The sequence below is a fragment of the Nicotiana tabacum genome, chromosome 13, assembly GCF_000715075.1.
Source record: "Nicotiana tabacum cultivar K326 chromosome 13, ASM71507v2, whole genome shotgun sequence".
Lineage (NCBI taxonomy): Eukaryota > Viridiplantae > Streptophyta > Magnoliopsida > Solanales > Solanaceae > Nicotiana > Nicotiana tabacum.
Genome location: NC_134092.1, coordinates 127,970,438 through 127,991,453, shown reverse-complemented (window position 1 = coordinate 127,991,453; position 21,016 = coordinate 127,970,438). Strand labels below are relative to the sequence as shown.

The window sequence follows — 21,016 nt, the reverse complement described above, 5'->3', positions numbered from 1 at the left end:
TGTATTTTTGAGTATTTTAATTAAAAATATTATAGTCTATGGCTCTTGCACTAGTTAGTATTTAAACCGAATAAACCGAAATCGAAAGGAGAAAAAGCGAATCATACCGAATTTAATTAGGTGCATTATTGATACAGTATTTTAAGAAATCGAATACCAAAAATATGGAAACGAAATATTTAAATAACGTACCGTACCTACCGATGAACCTCTGCCTCAAAGTGGGCGGAACAAAAGGTTTTCAAATTCTATTCCCAATGCAAAATTACATGGTAGACAAAACTGTAAGACATTTGATGTATCGAATCATCTTAAGACATGAAATGGGGCTGCTACATCAATTTTCCTATCTTACAAAGTAGGGTCAAATTTATGTATAAAAAGATCGTTTGTTTCGATATTTTTTAATTATTATAGTAAAATATTATTATAAAAAAAATATATATTATAACATAATATAAAAATTAATTTTAAGAAAAATTTAACTTTTATAGTAAATGACTATTATATAGAGATATTATTATATAGAGTTCTCAATATACTTTTTAAAAAAAACAATCATTGGAAAAGAAGGGAGAAACTTGTATGGATTTTCATAGTTCTTAAAGAGCTTTTGGCAGTAGAAGCCTTAAGTTTCGTGTATATTTGTAGTGAAATACAATTTTACTATTATTTACATTTAGAAGTGAGAGTTAAGCTGTACCAACGCGGTACGAACAGGGGTAAATTCGGGATTTCAAAATATTTATTTGCTTTATGTTTTGTCAACTATGCCCCTGCCCTCTATGATTTAAAGCTTTGTCAATTGTGGGCTTAATGGTAATTTTATTCTTTCTACGTTTATATTGGGCCCTCACTATTCCAGAAGCAACTCATTCTGACCGTCTTCTTTGTTCAGTTCTCTGCCTCTATTGATTTTGCTTGCATTGCTCTTTCACTTCCTATTGAGCCTTCACTATTTTCATCAGAGAATTTTTTGTTTCTTTGCTCAGTTCTCCAGCGGGTTCTTCTTCTTCTTCCTCTTTATTTTTTGCTTCGTTTTTGGTGGATTTCATTGGTGAATTTTCGATTTCCTCTATTTTTTAGGCCATGTGTATGTTTCAATCTTCAATGTAAATTTTCAAGGTTTAGTGATTTGTGATTTTGACTGAATCGTAATTTGGGTTGCATGTGTTCTCTATGTCTTGATATGAATAGTGAGAGTTAGCTTACCGTGGTTTGCACCTACAAATTTGGTCTTGATCCTTTTGTACCTTTTAATTGCTAATGGGATCTGTAGTCAAACGATTTCTTTTCAATATGCCTTAATTTCTCAATTTTTCAGTTTCATGTTATCTTTGGTATGTGCATTATAGTTGTGATGATTTTTTTTTTTTTTTTTTTGGGTGGTAGTTCTTGCTTCTTCTTTTCTTAAATGCATTCTGTTCGTGTGGATATTTTTAAAATTAATTTATGCGACCAACGTGTTTGACGAATTTCCTTAGCAAAAGGAAGACTTGTGTGTGCTAGGCTGATGAAGCTGAATTATGGCTTCGCTCTGTTTACTGTGCCTGTGCTTCTTTTCTTTTCCCTCAATATTCTGCCCCTGTGTCGACAAGGGGTTACCACATAAGTGTTTCTAGAATTACTTTAATTTTTGTGGTTATTTTGTAATGGTATTTCAACTGCTTGCATGTGTAATTCTGCAGTAGCAATATTACTATTTCTCTAACTTTTGTTGACATGAAAAATTAGATGACTTATAGTTTTCAAATTGAGTAGATACTTTTCCCTGTGATATCTTTTTCATTTAAAAATTTTCAAGAAAAAAATTGATAAATGTTTGTATGTTAGGGAGTCATGCTGTGAGGTGATCTATTTTCCTTGTGACGTCTTTCAACTTCCAGGTAATTTATTGAGGAAGAATTGGTGTAAGTTATCGAATTCCTTAATGTTGTTGTGAAATTGGCAGTGAAATTAAAGGTTCAAACTCAAGGTAAGTTTTTCTGTACTACATTTGAGAAAATATGGCCATAGCAAGCTGAGGAAGGTGACAAAAAAAAATATAAGTTGCAAATTCAGAATAATGAGCAAGGCAAAAGATTTGATTTTAGCTTCCCCAATTTCCAAGCCCTTCAGGTGCAATTCCACATTTTTTACAGAACCTTAAAATTTTGGGTCGCTTTTTCTTGAAAAATGAATTTCAGTGTTCTGCTTTGTCTATTGTATCAAGCAGTTGTTCATGGATAAAAACTGCAACTTTAGTATTGGATACAAGAACAAAACTTAGAAAATACTTCACCTCTACATTTAATTTTTGTAACTGACGCAACTTTCTTCTAATATTTTTAATATCTCAATTGCAAGAGAGAGGGAAGCAATAACTTGCCAAAATGGTTGTTATCATACTCATAATAATTGTTACTCTGGAATTGGGGAGGATGATCATACAAGTATAGGGTGACTTATGCTGCTTGAGATCAATTAGGTGATCTATATACTCATATAATATCATGCAATATGACTAAACTCTACTTTAGAGTTCCTGTAGTGTGTGGCTTTTCCCTCTGGATGTTGATTCCTTAATATGGCACTATGTGTGATTCTTTGAGGATCATGAGGTTGAATGTAAACAGAATAGTTTATGTAGTTTATTCAAAGAGTAAATCAGAACCATTTTAACTGCATTGGGTAGTTCCTGAAAGCTTTTAGCTCAACCACAATATTTTTGCAAGGTATTGCGCACATCCATCTATTCTTTTTATAGTCAAGTGGAAAGGAGAACATGATCCTTTTGTAATCTAATTTTCTTTTGCCTTACAGGAACATGATGGGCTAATTGTTTGAACGACAATTATGTTTTGCAAGTAAGACAGCAAGTAAGATATTAACCGGGCACTATATCAGGTGAGAGAAGGGACCAACATATATTTTAAGTATCTAGCACTATTTATTTCGGACTCTCATATCCTTGTGAACATCTTTCAGACAAATGCAAGGATTGTTCCAAAGAAATAAGCATATAACCTTGAAATCATCTTGGGTTATTTTTTTGTAACCTGAAGACATTAGGTTATTTCTCCTAGACATGAACCTATTTTTTACATGGTCAGCTCTATGTAGACCTATCATGACGAAAAGTTTCCATTGTTTGAACCTATGGATTCGATCACCTACAACAGATAATGATGATGATCATTTGACGTACAATATCGTTTATAATAAAATTATTCATAAAGCCTTTTCATAGATAGATCCCTTGGATGGGCCCAGATTCTGCTGATGTCCCATGGTTCCTTATTCATATTTCATAGAAGGTTGACTCCAACTTGGTACAGTGATAGCAGTTGCTCCATTTTTACTGTTGAGGTATTTTACTTCTATTTGTTATATTATCATCTTAATTTACCTTGTGCATAATTCGAATTGCGAAGGATTTTGTAAATTTCTTCTGAATGTAAGTTGGTCTTCCAGAAGTTTTTGATACACGAAGTTCACCAATAAATTATGAGATAAAATCTGAAGTAACCACTAGATTTAGTTCGCAAACACACAGTCCACTTTTTACTGTCGTACCTCAATCTGATTGAGTGTAGCCCATATATACATAGGTTTGTTTAAGAATACATGGGTATAACTTTCAGTGCTTTCTATCTTGTTCCTCGGTTTTGCCTGAGATTTGAAGCTACTTTCATTTGTTACCTTTGTGTATTTCTCCTTCACACCCGATTTTTTCTTTTTAGAGTTTTTGCCCCAAGATGCAATGAAGGCATATTGATTTGGTCGCATATTGATTTGGTGTTTTTCTCTGTATGTTGTGGTAAAGTATCATTAATACTATTGATATGGATTTGCATTATCCTGAAATATTGTGTGTCCTTATATTAAATTTGGTAACCACTGTGTGCATCAATTAAAATCTGCTAACTCTCATGACTTACTTCTAAATCCCCTTCCTTTTAATTCAAACACAATGTTTTTAGGTTAACTATGTTCTTGAGGCCCTCTTTGTACTACATCCCCATTGTCTCTATCTTTTCATATTAGCTAATTTTATTGGATGGTAATAATGATTGACAGAGATGTTATACGTGAAATGTTGAGTAGAACGGAGGATCGTTCCAGCATATAAATTGGAGACATGACATATTGGATTCTGCAAGAAATGTGCTCGAGAAGAAGCAGCTAAATGAATCTATCTTTTAATCACATTGCATTATTTAATTCTAATAGAAGAGTACGCAAAACAGGCTATCTCTTAATTCATTCCTTTACTTGAAAACTGTTGCGCCAAATTAATATAAGAGTAGTATTTTCTCAGGGATGCCCTTATAGCGCTGTAGATTGCTGTGCAATATAATTACGGAAAAGATTCGCCGCTTCTGACATGCTTCACCCATCTTGCTGCTTTTTATTTCCACTATAAAAAAATATAAGAATCTAGAAAAGACAACTTCTTTCTATTTTAATTTAAAAAAAAAATATTGTCTAAATGAAATGAACTTCTACTTGAAACTGAAGCCATAAAAATAATGCATGTTCCTTCTAAACAAATAAACAGAATGAGAAAACCAAGTGCAAAAGTGGAAGCCTAGAAAGAGAGTAGCACACACAAAAGAAATTTAAGAAGTCTTTATGAAGTAGTTTATATATTTATTGCCTGATGAAAATTCGAATTGCCTTTTCAATTCTTTAGCCATACTGCAAATCACCTCAGATTAAAATAAAGCACATGCATACAAGTATATGAATCTCTTGAAAATATTAGCAAATAGCATAAATATACTAAAGTTTGAACCCAGGAAACTTAAAAACGAGGTTCTTAGCGAGCAACATACCTCCTGCAATAGGTGTAACATTAAAGAGTGAGCTTGTAAATGTTTTTTGATCTGCTTTAACTTTTCCAACTCTTGCTTCTGTTTTCTTAGGTTTTCGGATTATGTCCAACATTGTGAAATCTGAGTCAACTCACCAAAAGATATTGCTTCGGGTGAGGCATTCTAATATCAATATTTCTTACCAAGGCACGAAATATGCACATACACACATTATATATATCATAAAGTTATTTCCAGTTAAAAGAGAAATAGAAGTGAAGTTTAAAAGAAGTAAGAAAAGCTAAACCACGAAACTAGTTCTTTTATGTAATTGAAGGCATCATAATTGGGCAATATTATAGAATTAGAGCACATTTGCTCTCATATAGTTTTTGAAGGATATGGAAGCCTAACATTTAGTTCCATGGAAAAGTAGAACTCAAGGGATAAAACTGTAACGACCCGATCGGTCGTTTTGAATATTATAACCCAATTTTCCTATTTACTGCTCAATTTATGCCTTACTATTGATTTATGACTTATCGGGTTAGTTGGTTCGGGTCCGGAAGGAATTCGGAGTGAAATGAGATACTTAGTCTCATAATTGAAAAAAAAATTAAGTTAGAAAAGTGGACCAAATATGGACCTATGTGTAAACAACCTCGGATTCGAATTTTGATAATTCCAATAGCTCCATATGGTGATTTCGGACTTAGGAGCGTGTTCGGAAGAATTTTTGGAGGTCCGTAGAGGAATTAGACTTGAAATGCCGAAAGTTGAATTTTTGGGAAGTTTGACCGAGGGGTTGACTTTTTGATATCAGGGTCGAAATCCGATGCTGAAAATTTTAATAGGTATGTTATGTCATTTATGACTTGTGTGCAAAATTTGAGGTCAATCGAACGTGATTTGATAGGTTTCGGCGTTATTTGTAGAAATTAGAAATTTCAAAGTTCAATAGGCTTGAATTGGGGCGTAATTCATGGTTTTAGCATTGTTTGAGGTGACTCGTATAATGTTTTATGACTTGTTGGTATATTTGGTTGAGGTCCCGAGGGTGTCGGGTGAGTTTCGGATGGTTAACGGATCAAAAAACTGAACTACAACAGCTGCTGCAATTCCCTTCTGTTGGAAATTTCTTCTGCCAGAAATCTCTTAGAATCGAGCCTAGATGTGAGCCCAGATCGAGCCCAGGATCGAGGGCCACAATCGAAGCCATGATCGAGCCTAGGGTCGAGGGCCACGATCGAAGGCAGGGTCGAAGACATGATCGAGTCCCAGGATCGAGGACCTCGATCGAAGGCCAAGATTGAAGGCGAAGATCGAGGCAAAACCGAGGTTGTCTGTGCAGAATTATAAAAACAGGGACTTTGTCCCATTCTCCAGTTTTGACAAATTGGAGCTTGAGGAGAAGCGATTTTGATATATTTTCAAGGAAAACTTGAGGCAAGTCCCTTGTGATCATTTCTACTCCATAATATTGAAGTATCATCGAATAATCCGACTAGATTACATGATTTTGAGGTGTAAATCGGAGATTGGAACTTAGAAATTTGGAAATAAGATTTGTAGATTTGAGGGTCGAGTTGAGGTCGGATTTTGGTAAAATTGGTATGAGTAGACTCGTGGTTGAATGGGCTTTCGGATTTTGTAACTTTTGTCGGGTTCAAGATGTGGGCCCCTCAAGCAATATTTGAGCTAATTTTCAGATTTTTATGGGAACAATTAGTATTTTCTTATGGAATTAATTCCAATAAGTTTTATTGACTGAAACGAATTATTTGTGACTAGATTCGAGGCATTCAGAGGCCGATTTGTGAGGTAAAAGCATAGCAGAGTAAAGAGTTTCACGTTTTGAGGTAAGTAACAGTTTAAAATCTGGTCCTGAGGGTATTAAACCCCAGATTTTGGTATCATGTGATTATTTTAGAGGTGACGCACATGTTAGGTGACGGGCGTGTGGGCGTGCACCGAGAGGATTGTGACTTGGTCCATCCCGGGACACTGTAAAGTTGAATAATTTGTTGTTAGCTATATGCTCTCTATGTGTTGATAAAAATTTGACTGTAAATCATGTTAGAAATCATGCTTAGGCTATGTGATAGTACTGTTGGGACCTACAGAGGTCGCGTACTTGTTGAATTGCCTGCTAAATGCTATATGTACTGAGTCTCAATTTTTACTTGCACATTTTATCTTAGTCTCTGTTATTATTATTGATACATTATATCATTGTTGTTTGGGTTGATTTCATGATTAATGAGAGCCCGAGAGACTGGAGAGATTTATGACTGAGAGAGGCCGAGGGCCTGATTATGAGATATTGATATCATAGCACGTGAGTTGTCCGTGCAGCACATGAGTTGGCCGTGCAGATCCTTATATTATATTATAGCACGTGAGTTGGCCGTGCGGATCCTTATATTATACTATAGCACGTAAGTTGGTCGTGCGGATTCAGATATTTATATTATGGCAAGTGAGTTGTCCGTGCAGATTATAGCGTTTGGGCTGTAGGAGCCCCTCCGGAGTCTGTACACCCCCAGTGAGTGCGGGTACCCATTGAGAGTAAGTGATAGGGGCTGGGAGCCTGGGGAGTGATGAGGGCTGGGAGCGCAGTGAGTGATTGTTGTCCTAAGAGGTTGTACTTGATTTCCATTTGTTGTTGCACTTAGTTGCTATATGTCATTGTTGTGAAATCTCTGAAAGATTGTTGATATACGGATTACATGAACAGGAACTGTATAAAAATTGATTTGACATTAAACTGTCAGATTTGATAGCATGTCTATTCTTTGCTGAAATTACTGAAAATGAACCATAACTGTGTAGCTCATTACTATCTTCAGTTCCTTATTTATTATTGTTACTTGCTGAGTTGCTTGTACTCATACTACACCCTGCACTTCGTGTGCAGATCCAGGTGTTCCCGGATATAGCGGGTGTTGATCCTTTCGAGTGGTTGATTTTCAGGAGATTTTGAGGTAGCTGCCGTGATCCGCAGACCTTGCCTCTCCTTCTCTATCTCTTTGTTTACTGTATTTGGTCTCAGACTATTATAGACTATATTTTTCAAACTTGTATTCATATTAGATGCTCATGTACTCAGTGACACCAGGTTTTGAGGAGTGTTTGTATTGTATTTAAATATTATATTTTCAACCTTAAAGAGAAGTTTTGGTTATTGAGATTTTCGGTTTGCCTAATATCGAGATAGGCGCCATCACAACAGGTTAGAATTTTGGGTCATGACAAAAACTACAGAGCATTTAGCAAAATAAACATAAAAAAAATTATCAAATTCTTGAAATTTAAAAAAAATTATTAGAGTGTTCTCAAATGACAGTAAATAATATTGTAATACAACAATGTGTCTGTTTGTAAACTGATTATATCGGAACATCCATACATCTTTGACTATTATGAGAAGCCCTTATGGATTAGGATTAGTGCATGAGAAAAAAAGAATATTATTTATACAGGAGGACCAAATGATATACTTATCAACGTTTGTTTGTGTTACAACCCATGTTTTCATACGTACGAGTACGTCGTAAGTCAATTGATGTAAGCTCAAAACTAAAATCATATTTGAAAAGTTTACAAAGTAAGTTAATCATATTACCTCGGAGGTTACAAATATTGAAGATCATGAACAATAAGTACAAAGATGGTTGGAAGATTCAAAAGCTAAAGGAATTGAAAAACATAATGTTTCGTCGAAAATCGACAAATTGGGAATGTTATAGCATGTACTTTTGGAGTGAGACTAGGGTGTTTAACATGATAAGGAGGCTATATTATGATTTATGTTAGTCGTATGATAGTCGTGTGTTATATTTTGAAGTCAAGCGAGTGGTGGAACAAAAGTCGATGAAAGTCATCACAAGTTACGTTCATAAGTTTTACTAAAACATTGGGTCCAATGTAACTGACATTTTCTCCCAATATACGTAGAGTTATGGGGTGTTCCACCCATCAAATTAAAGATATATGAGTTTATTTTCTAACTCATTAAACCGTTTATCAATACGACATCTAAGTAGAGAGATATGAGAGTTTTTCCTAGACTGCGCATACTGTCACCTACTTGCTTAAACGAAAATCCAAAAATAGGCCTCTTCGGGTCGTCCAAAAATGGGCCAGTTCGGGTCATTCAAAGAGGACTTTTTAAAGTCTTATTCCCTTCATATATTAGGTTGATAATAGAGAAAAATAACCAGACTTAATCTCTGCAAAACTCCTCCAAAAAATTTCCCCCAAACCCCAATTGATTTTCTCTCCCTTTCAAGTTCTAATTGGAGGTAAAGCCTAGAATTTGAAGAACCAAGATAGGAGCTGAGTTATCCAAAAAATAAGGTAAGTTTACTGCTCTCTTTCATACATTTTTTTCTGCTGTATATGCATAGTAAGTCGTTCTATATTTGTAAGAACTCACGGGACTGTGATCAGAAGCCGTGAGTTTGAGTTATTCACTTGTAGTGGACTGTTTTATGGACTATTTTGTGGTGCTGTTGGGCAGCGTATTTTACTACTGTTTTGTGGAGTTTTGGAGGAGTAAGAGTGTGGAGAAACACCACATAAATGCAGGATATTGGGCTGGTCGTTCATCGTAAAAATTTCGGGTTGTTGACACTACTACGGTGGTCGTTTTGTGTATGAAAAGATTGGGTTGTGTTGGGCTGTTTTGTATTATTGTGTGGTGTGCATAAGGTTGGAAACTAATGTATATATGTTGTTATTGTTGTTTTGGTGTTATGGTGTTATCTTGAATTTGGAGGAAGTAAAGATAATAGGGGAGATGCTGTTCGTTTTAATATAAAATAAGCTTGTCGTTCGTTGTGCGTTAGTTGTACCTTTCGTAACTTAATGATAGTATTATTATCGTTGTTGTAGATTAAGGTGAGAAGAGGCGAGTTCAAGTTGGTGATTGGAAAGATTATGATAAGGTATGTTAAGGCTAAGCCTTCCTTCATTTTGGCATGATCTCGTAGCTACATGTGTTAGTAATGAGACATAAAGAGAAGTTCGTATTCATGAATTTATTCACATTATTCTAGTCTCATAAGTTACAATATTGTTCCTTATCGAGACTCTATATTCAATTTAGTATTGTCTTCTTCCAGTCAAGAGAGCAGCAAGCATATATATACAGTATTACAGTATTTTCATTACCATCGAGCTATAATCGATGGGCAGGCCCCATTTGGCCAACCTCTGATCAGATGGTAAGTTATATACCGAGCCTACTGTTGGCGAGCGCCTATGAGCGAGCCCAGAATGGCCGATATACAGAGCCTAGTATGGCCGAGCGCCTATGAGCGAGCCTACTACAGGCAGGGCAGTTACACATACCGAGCCTTATAGGGCCGGACAACCTTTTTACATACTATATGGAGAGAGTTGAGTCAGTATCAGCAGGTAAGCATATCTTCAGATTATTTTTGACTCCCAGTTACATTTCGTTATTATATCATCAATTCAGTTTCAGCTTTCAGTTATTTTGTTGCCTTACATACTCAGTACATTATTTGTACTGACGTCCCTTTACTGGGGACACTGCATTTCATGCCTGCAGGTCCTGATAGACAGCTGGATAGGCCTTCCCAGTAGACAGAGCCAAATATCAGCTTGGTTGGTAAGCTCCACTCCCTTGGTTGGTAAGCTCCACTTCCCCGGAGTTACCATGTCTAGACCTTGGAGTCTGTTTTATATATATACAGGTTTGATGGGTAGGTCGAGGCCCTATCCCGACCATGATACAGTTCAACTATCTCTAGAGGCTTGTAGACAAGTCCTGTATAGTTTGTATAACACTATATGAGTTTTTGGGTATGTTTACCCCTTAGATGAGACAGACGATATTTTCAGATGATTCAGAATATGGCCTCATCGGCCTAGGTTGAGGGTTATTCCTCTAGAGTTCATATTTACAGAGTGGTACGCTCGGGCCGAGTATGGTAACGGGTGCCGGCCATGCCCTTTCAGGTTTGGGGCGTGACAAACTTGGTATCAGAGCAGTTCTATCCTAGGGAGTCTACAAGCCGTGTCTAGTAGAATCTTGTTTATGGGTGTGTTATGCACCACACTTATAAGCAGGAGGCTACAAGGCATTTAGGAATCTGTTACCCTTCATTCAAATCCAAATCATGCCATAGAGCTGAGTCATAAGAGTTCGAGCCAAAGCTTATGTTTGCTAATGATATAGCGATGCTTTCAATTAGAAAAATTATAACTAGCTAAAGGTCTAATACAACAGCAGGTAAAAGCATTAGTAGAGAGAGAATTATTGACTACGTGGCCGTGTTTGAGACCCTATTAGATTGTGCTTACCATATGTGCGAATTTCCCATTTACCCTAAGATAGGAATATCTAACATACCCCGTGAATAGCAGGCCATGGGAGTATCATAAGGTAAAACTATAAGTTTCAACATGTAACAGAAGCAAGGTGAAGAAGGGTACGAGGTACCTAGTTAATGAAGACTGTCCGAATTTCCACGTCAGGCAGAGAAATAAAAGGATTCTAAGTTACCTTCAACAGAAATAGAGGTATGTACAATTGGCCACACCCATCTCAGTTATGCCCTATGGGAGCTAACATATATAGTTTAAGAGAAGGATGGGATATCAAGATCCAGCTTGGGTTAGAGTAACCCGAAATGGTGGATTGAGCCAGGGGAGCTAAAAGTGAAACAATGTTTTGTTGAAGTTTTCAGAATAATGCGATAAACAGAAGTATTAGCAGGAGAATAAGAAGAGAGAAATGAAGTATTATGAGTAAGATGTGATAAATGGGTGAAAACGGTAAATCAAAATATGATATGATGACAGAGTCTATAGTCAAGTGAAAAAAAAAACAAAATAAAACAAGAGGTGACAGGTCTTGAGACAATAAAAGAGTATAGGCCAAAAGTCATATTCTCATTTCGAGAAATGAGTTGGTGCGTCCAATGTGATTACAAAGACAAAACAATTTAGACCCCCAGAGTAATAGAAATTAGCATGGGCTAGTGAACAAGATAAATTGAACATCAATTAGGGATCAAATGAGGTGATGATAGTTGACATCAAGAGAATTTCAAATATCGCATTCCAGCAATAATACAATCGACAACAGAAGAATAACCTTCAAAGGTCACTCAAGAAGACGCTTCCCTAAAGCAAGAACTTTGAGCAAAGTTAATCTTAAGGGACTAAGTATTCCAGTTACACTAGGTATCTGATACCGTCGTGTGTAAGATATTCAATTATCCTTGATACATAAGGTTACTGCAAGGCAAGTAAGAGTCAATAAAGACGTAAAAAGACGTCAAAGATGAATAGGTAAAATATTTATAAGTAAGTCTTCATAGCATTACATGTTAATACTCCCCTAAAGGGGAAAAGATGGTATAATATGGTATTAAGTCAGAGTTAAGTGGTTCAGGTAACTATGGAATAGTAAAGGAAGAATGCAGTAAATGGTGAAAGGAACGATATTGCATTTATTCAGATCCTACAGACATGATACGAGTCCAGAACATTATGCAAGCACGACGTCGGAGAGAGGCAGCAAGGGTTCCCACACCAGATGTTATTGATAAATAAGTGCGAATGAACACTTGATACATTAGGAGACAATGCAAAAGTTAAGTTAAGACAGAAGACATAATCCAAGAGAGGTTACCCAGAATGTACATATGAGCATGGACTGACAAGTAGTTAGTAGTTCATTCAGGAATGCAGTAAGAGCCTAGTCATGGCTAGACAAGATGTCTCAGATAAATTAGTAGATCATGAAAGATAAATGAAGTGAAACCCAGCATAGGAAATTCGGTCTTGTAGATACGACATCGTAATCCTTGAGGAATATTCTGATAGGAGTTGGGCAGTAAAAGGTACCGTATAAGTGTTATGGAAATAAAAGAGAGAGTGCCACTGAGGAGATAATAAAAATTCGAGTGCAGAAGTAACCCTACGAGCATAAGGGCGCAGAGATAAGTAACTAAGGATAATTATTGGCGAGTCAGTACATAAAATCTTTCGTCGGGTATACGATGTAAAAAGCTCCCAGCTCTACAAGAGTCAGAGGGTCTTCCCTAAGTGCTACAACGAAAGACTAGCTGAGGAAATAAGGAAGAAGGCTTCAACATAAGCATAGTGACCTAAAGAAGAAATGATCTTGTAACAACAGTCTCACTACAATATTGTATACACTCCATAAGAAAGTGGCACCTATCGTGGCTAATGAACGGGAAGTAAAAATCAAAAGAAATATTTGAGATCATATGAGTTGCACGAAATTCCAATAGGTGTTGGCACTAGGATAAGCCAAGTATTCATGCAATAAGTGGTAGAACGACCAAGAGAAGTAATTGCGCACTTTTAAAGAAAATTGAGAAGGCACGAAAGGAATTATTAAATCAATGACCCAGAGTTAGTTATGTTATGACCGCACTTAAAATTTCAAAGTATTATCCATGCAACATATATGTTGACATTTCTACAGCTATAGGAGACGCCGGTATAAAGTTAAAACAAAAAGAATTGAGTCCACCTCACAGACAAAGGCTTGAATTGTTAGAAGATTATATTATGGATGTTCCATGGCGTACACCAAAGGAGAAAGTAATAATACCCTGAGCAACAGATCGGAAGATAGCTTAAGCCTACTTAAAGGCTGGGAGAGAAGAGGAAACTAACGAGTTACATCAGCTAACTGAATTAGGATTCTGAACATTGCAAAATCACTCTTAACATTAGAGGTACAAGAAAGATAGTACAACATCCATATTCTATAACGGCTCTACAATAAAGCTAGAAATAAAAGTACCAGTCTCATAAGGAGTAATTATGAAGCTCCCACTGGATTGTGTACGCACTAGAGGTGCAAGTTTATAGTAGAGCTTTAAGAGGTGGAAGTGAATTCTACCTATGTGGAAGAGAGGTTATGAAAGAGATAGAAGATACAATGAGAGATTAAAAGCTAAGTAAGGTAAAGGTTAAGAAGGTACGAAATGCTCAAATGTAGAAGGTTGTAAATAGTCCATACATCAGATAGCGGGCTAGAAGCGCCATGATTCAGTACCCACAAATGATAGTGGTGTTGTCAGGGACATATCTTCTTGCCTATAGTTTTCAAGTACCGAGAGGTCTAGTTAAGAGAGTAAAGAAGAGTTAGAGACAATTTGATGTCCCGCTTGAAGTTCCTGAATAACATAAGGAAATGTATGGTGCTAGAAAGTTAAAGGAAGGTTATGAGTACTATAAATAGATATGTGTAGGTCGCAAGCTAAAGTATGGTAGAGCAACAAGATTATTGAGAAGGTGACGAGAATATGTAAGGCCTCAAAATTAAGCCCATCAAAACAAGAGAGCTGATGGTTTCTGTAAGTTATAAAAAAAAAAAAACTCAGTATAGCCTGAATGAACTCAGAGGAGTCTAAGACTATGAGCAATTTGAAGAGATAAAATATTGCCCTGGTAGTAGAATAATGGTATAATTGTGATATATAAGAGGATAATGTTAAGGCCATTGATTGGTTAATGATTCAAAGATAAGGGATCTCATAAATTGCATGAGATTAGAATACCCCTCATAAGATGAATCACGTTGGGATGCGATAAAATACAGTTATTGAAGTATAGTATCTCCCCTATAGGTGGATCGAGCAAATAACTTCAGATGTTCCCTACTGAGACGTGATCCCTAAGGACAATGTATTACATAAGAGGTTTCAATTTATAAGTGGTAGATTATAGATCAACATTAAGGTGAATCAACAATAGGCAGATAAAAGTTCCAAAGTATAAGATGATATCAGGCCTTCATTTTTAAGATGAACAGTAATGAGTAAGAACTAAAGGACTTAGATTTATATATATAGGATAAGAAGCGAGAGGTAACATGGAGTTGGGTAGCAAACCTCGGCAATAATAAACTGAAGTAAGTGTGATAGTGTAGTATAACCTACCTAGATGTAGTAAAGCCAATAGGATATATTTACAAGGCTACGAAACAAGATATCGCAACAGTCGTAAGTTTGATAAATTACCGAGCAAAGAACTTTACTACACCTATATACACCAGGAGGAAAAACTTGTCATAGTTCTATATATGTTCCCAAAGTGAGGCCTAGAGATTGGCTAAAAGTTGGAGGAAAGGGAACAGAAGAGTCACATAGGCACATATACAAGGAAAAGTTCGTACAGGATGCATGACAGAAGGTCGTAATAATTACAAGGTTGGAAGGATTCAGAACATAAGTCGTGGTGTCAGAAAGATGCCTAAAGGGGGGAATGCCCCGGCCTATGAATTTATTCATAGAACAGTTGCCTAGATGGAAAGGCCAGCAATAAATTATTTATGAGAGCTATAGGTTATGAGACTGATATGTGCACCAGTTAACATTCGAGGACAAATGTTCCAAAGGGGGAAATGATGTTACAACCCATGTTTTCGTACGTACGAGTACGTCGTAAGTCAATTGATGTAATCTAAGAAATGAAATCATATTTGAAAAGCTTACAAAGTAAGTTAATCATATTACCTCGGAGGTTACAAATATTGAAGATCATGAACAACAAGTACAAATATGGTTGGAAGATTCAAAAGCTAAAGGAATTGAAAAACATAATGTTTCGTCGAAAATCGACAAATTGGGAATGTTATAGCATGTACTTTTGGAGTGAGACTAGGGTGTTTAACATGATAAAGAGGCTATGTTATGATTTATGTTAGTCGTATGATAGTCGTGTGTTATATTTTGAAGTCAAGCGAGTGGTGGAACAAAAGTCGATGAAAGTCATCACAAGTTACGTTCATAAGTTTTACTGAAACATTGGGTCCAATGTAACTGACATTTTCTCCCAATATACGTATAGTTATGGGGTGTTCCACCCATCAAATTAAAGATATATGAGTCTATTTTCCAACGCATTAAACTGTTTGTCAATACGATATCTGAGTAGAGAGATATGAGAGTTTTTCCGAGACTGCGCAGACTGTCACCTACTTGCTTAAACGAAAATCCAAAAATGGGCCTCTTCGGGTCGTCCAAAAATGGGGCAGTTCGGGTCATTCAAAGAGGACTTTTTAAAGTCTTATCCCCTTCATATATTAGGTTGATAATAGAGAAAAATAACCAGACTTAATCTCTGCAAAACTCCTCCCAAAAATTTCCCCCAAACCCCAATTGATTTTCTCTCCCTTTCAAGTTCTAATTAGAGGTAAAGCCTAGAGTTTGAAGAACCAAGATAGGAGCTGAGTTATCCAACAAATAAGGTAAGTTTACTGCTCTCTTTCATACATTTTTTTCTGTTGTATATGCATAGTAAGTCGTTCTAAATTTGTAAGAACTCACGGGACGGTGATTGGAAGCCGTGAGTTTGAGTTATTCACTTGTAGCGGACTGTTTTGTGGACTGTTTTATGGACTATTTTGTGGTGCTGTTGGGCAGCATGTTTTACTACTATTTTTTGGAGTTTTGGAGGAGTAAGTGTGTAGAGAAACACCACATAAATGCAGGATGTTGGGCTGGTCGTTCATCGTAACAATTTCGGGTTGTTGACACTACTACGGTGGTCGTTTTGTGTATGAAGAGATTGGGTTGTGTTGGGCTGTTTTGTAGTATTGTGTGGTGTGCATAAGGTTGGAAACTAATGTATATATGTTGTTATTGTTGTTTTGGTATTGTGGTGTTATCTTGAATTTGGAGGAAGTAAGGATTATAGGGGAGATATTGTCCGTTTTAATACAAAATAAGCTTGTCGTCCGTTGTGCGTTAATTGTACCTTTCGTAACTTAATGATAGTATTATTATCATTGTTGTAGATTAAGGTGAGAAGAGGCGAGTTCAAGTTGGTGATTGGAAAGATTGTGATAAGGTATGTTAAGGCTAAGCCTTCCTTCATTTTGGCATGATCTCGTAGCTACATGTGTTAGTAATGAGACATAAAGAGAAGTTCGTATTCATGAATTTATTCACATTATTCTAGTCTCATAAGTTATAATATTATTCCTTATCGAGACTCTATATTTAATTTAGTATTGTCTTCTTCCAGTCAAGAGAGCAGCAAGCATATATATACAGTATTACAGTATTTTCATTACCATCGAGCTATAATCGATGGGCAACCCCCTATTGGGCAACCTCTGATTAGATGGTAAGTTATATACCGAGCCTACTGTGGCCGAGCGCCTATGAGCGAGCCCAGAATGGACAAGATACTGAGCCTAGTATGGCCGAGCGCCTATGAGCGAGCCTACTACGGCAGGACAGTTACACATACTGAGCCTTATAGGGCCGGACAACTATTTTACATACTATATGGAGAGAGTTGAGTCAGTATCAGCAGGTAAGCATATCTTCAGATTATTTTTGACTCCCAGTTACATTCTGTTATTATATCATCAATTCAGTTTCAGCTTTCAGTTATTTTGTTACCTTACATACTCAGTACATTATTTGTACTGACGTCCCTTTATTGGGGACGCTGCATTTCATGCCTGCAGGTCCTGATAGACAGCTGGATAGGCCTTCCCAGTAGACAGAGCCAAATATCAGCTTGGTTGGTAACCTCCACTTTTCCGGAGTTGCCAGGTCTAGACCTCGGAGTCCGTTTTATATATATACAAGTTTGATGGGTAGGTCGAGGCCCTGTCCCGACCATGATACAGTTCAACTATCTCTAGAGGCTTGTAGACAAGTCCTGTATAGTTTGTATAACAATATATGAGTTTTTGGGTATGTTTACCCCTTAGATGAGATAGACGATATTTTCAGATGATTCAGAATATGGCCTCATCGGCCTAGGTTGAGGGTTATTCCTCTAGATTTCACATTTACAGAGTGGTACGCTCGGGCCGAGTATGGTACCGGGTGCCGGCCATACCCCTTCAGGTTTGGGGCGTGACAGTTTGGTCCATTGAATAGATCTAATATAGAATATAGCGGTATTGAACTTTCTGTGACATGTATTCACATGCTACTCGTGAATTCTCAATGCTACATGTGAATTCTCAATAAAATAAATACATAATTTAAATTTACGACCAAATCGATCGTAAAATTTGAGAATAAATAAAAATTTTAAAAAAATCAAAATTCATAATTTGCGACCGAATCGGTCGCAAATCTGAAAAAATTTTGCGACTGATTCAGTCGCAAATTCGCTCCAGATCTGAAAAACAATTAGCAGAATTCTGCTGTATTTTCAACTATACCATCTGCCAAATAAAATAGCCAACAATCTCAAACCTAGATTCAATCAAATTCTTTGACAACAATCTAAAATCTAGATTCAACTACCAAATTAATATAAAAAGTGTAATAAAAGCATAATAAGAATAACAATTAGTTGCATAAAAAAAATCAAAAAGTGCATACTAATTTACTCTCTTCTTTCTTAGTAAATCATCCCAAACTTGTTCCACTATTAATTCATTGTGGCTTTTCGAGTTTGATAACAAAGATACTGTAAAAAAATAAAAATTACAAACACCAATTTCAGCAAACAATGTATTTTTCTCTATGAGGCTAAGCAAAAAATGAAAACAAAGAAGAAAAAATCGAGGGAGATGGGAAAACTGACCGCGAGAGGGGAGAGAGAGAGTGGTGTCGCCGGATAAAGAGGGTTGTCGCCGGAGCACCTTGATACCTGGGGGAGGGGGTTTCCAGTGAGGAGAGAAAGAAAAGAGAGAAGGAAGAAAAAAGATAAAGAAAAAAAATAAAGGGGTCGGGGGGTTTTAAAAACTATTTCCGACTGAATCGGTCGGAAATTTTAAAAAATAAAATAAATTCGACTAAGATGAGGTCAACAAAGTCAGACCTCGTTTTAATAAATTTTTGCGATCGAATTGGTCGCAACTTTTTAATTTTTTAAAATTTTTATACTATTTCGACCGAATCGGTCGCAAATGAGGCCTACGAAGTCAAACCTCGTTTTAATAAATTTTTGCAACCGAATCGGTCGCAATCTTTTTTTATTTTTTATTTTAATTTTAATTTTTTCGACCGAATCGGTCGCAAATGCCTTCGCGATATTTTTCGCCAAAATTTACGACGGATGTAGACGGAATATCCACCGTAAACATTAATAAAAATTGAAAAATATTTTTTTATGTCATTTCGACCGATTCCGTCGGAAATTTCTGACTACTTTTTTCGGTCAGAATATTTGGGTCGGAAACAGGCCGTTTTTTAATAGTGTCATAATTTGATAATGTTATAGTATTAGAGCACATTTGCTCTCATATAATTTTTGAAGGATCTGAAAACCTAACATTTAGTTCCATGGAAAAGTAGAACTCAAGGGATAAAACTACAGAGCATTTAGCAAAAAAAAAAAATATTATCAAATTCTTGAAATTAAAAAAAATTTATCATAGTGTTCTCAAATGATAGTAAATAATATTGTAATACAACAATGTGTCTGTTTGTAAACTGATTATATCGGAACATCCATACATCTTTGACTATTATGAGAAGCCCTTATGGATTAGGATTAGTGCATGAGAAAAAAAAGAATATTATTTATACACGAGGACCAAATGATATACTTATCAATGTTTGCTTGGTCCATTAAATAGATCTAGTATAGAATATAGTGGTATTGAACTTTCTTTGACATGTATTCATATGCTAAATCGTCATCCTAAAAATTCATTTTTTCTTTTCAAAAAGTCATGTCATTTCTTATATTCTTATTCGCTTGTTCAGTTTATACTCTTGTCATGTTTCTACCTTTACCATTTAACCTCCAATTCTACCTTGTGCAATTTGAGGCATCAAAGCACTATGGTATGCCCAAAAAAATATGTGGTTGTCGTTGACTGTAAGAAAAAGATTTTGCAACTATATGACTTGCAGATGGCAGTAGAGTGAATTCTCAATGTTACTCGTATAATTAAGGCTAACCAAAAATCTAAGAACTTATGTGATATCTTAGTTTGTCAATATTCCTGTTACAAATACTTTTATAACTTCGTTAATTTAATATTTATAGTTTGGTGAATTTTGAGAAACTTTAAAGTTTTTTTGGGAACGCAAAGTTTGACAAACAACATCTTTTTTTTATTAGAGACAAACAGAGGTAATATTCTAGCAGAAACACGTCCTATAAATATTATTTTACTACCAATACTATCCCATAGAAGAAAAAAAAATGTACCACTTGAATTCATGAATAATAGAGAAGCATGTTGTAGAACATCTGTCAAAGAAAAAAGCAGTAAAACATACTCTATTTAGTTATTTCTGGCATATCATCGAACACTCAGGGTGCATCAAATTACTCAAACAATGAGATGAAAACAAGAGTGTAATGTATACTATTCTAGTTTATTATTTTATTAATTAAGTCATTTGTAGTCATATCAATGTTGGTAAGTTATTCATCTTGCATCATATGCAGATATCACTTACTTACCCCTACCTATAATCTTAGATCTTTCAATACCTTTGAACAATGGAAAATACCATAATTACTACTAAAACCTTAAATAAAAGAGAAGAAAAGAGCCTAGCTACACCCAATTTTAACTCAATATCATGTACTATTCATTTTATATTAAGTTGCGTGAATGATAGAACTACAAGTAGTTATAGCAACCGTAATGTTCATATGTTAATCAGAATTTGGGGAAAATAGAAAAAACTAAAAAGAAATAAATTGAGTAGAAATTTGAAAAAATAACTAAAAAATATATAAGTAGAAGCCCCAAAACTGAAGAGGTAAAAAGGAAATTAAGTTTGAATGCCCAAAAATAAGATTTTTATTTATCAAATATCCTAAATTTTGCATAAATGTATCTTATCCCAAACATGAATCCGCAAATTAAATAATGTTACAGACATGCAGATAGAAAATTCAGCAAAAATAAAAAACCTATCCAAAAAGTAGAGACCTAACAAAGACTCACCAAAGTTTCATTAGCAACAACTGGATGTCCTAAACAGAGAGAATTACAAGAACAGAGAAGGCAACGAAATCCAAGAGAAAAGGCTGACAGATCCAATATTTGAAAGAGCGAAGAAGAAAAAGAATGTTGAGAAACTCACCAAAGAGAGTAGACGACACTTGAGAGCAGCGAAGTTGAAATAGAATTGCAGACTTGAGATTGGAAGAACTTGTGTGAAATGCTGATTCTATGTTTTGAGCATCGAAGTGAAGACCCCAAAAATAGTGCGGAAACATAGAATTATTTTTTCTTCGTACTATCATCATTTTGTTAGATG

General features: G+C 35.7%; 1 long non-coding RNA gene across 2 annotated transcripts; it reads left to right on the top strand.

Annotated features, from left to right (window-relative positions):
- Positions 1-867: 867 nt before the first annotated feature.
- Positions 868-4,299, top strand: LOC107818119 (uncharacterized). 2 transcript variants are annotated; one of them, XR_012698184.1, is made up of 3 exons: positions 868-2,886; positions 3,234-3,348; positions 4,060-4,299. It is a non-coding gene; the product is annotated as an uncharacterized LOC107818119 (long non-coding RNA). The 2 variants fall into 2 exon arrangements; XR_001655344.2 differs by having other exon boundaries at positions 868-3,348.
- The last annotated feature ends 16,717 nt before the right edge of the window (positions 4,300-21,016 follow it).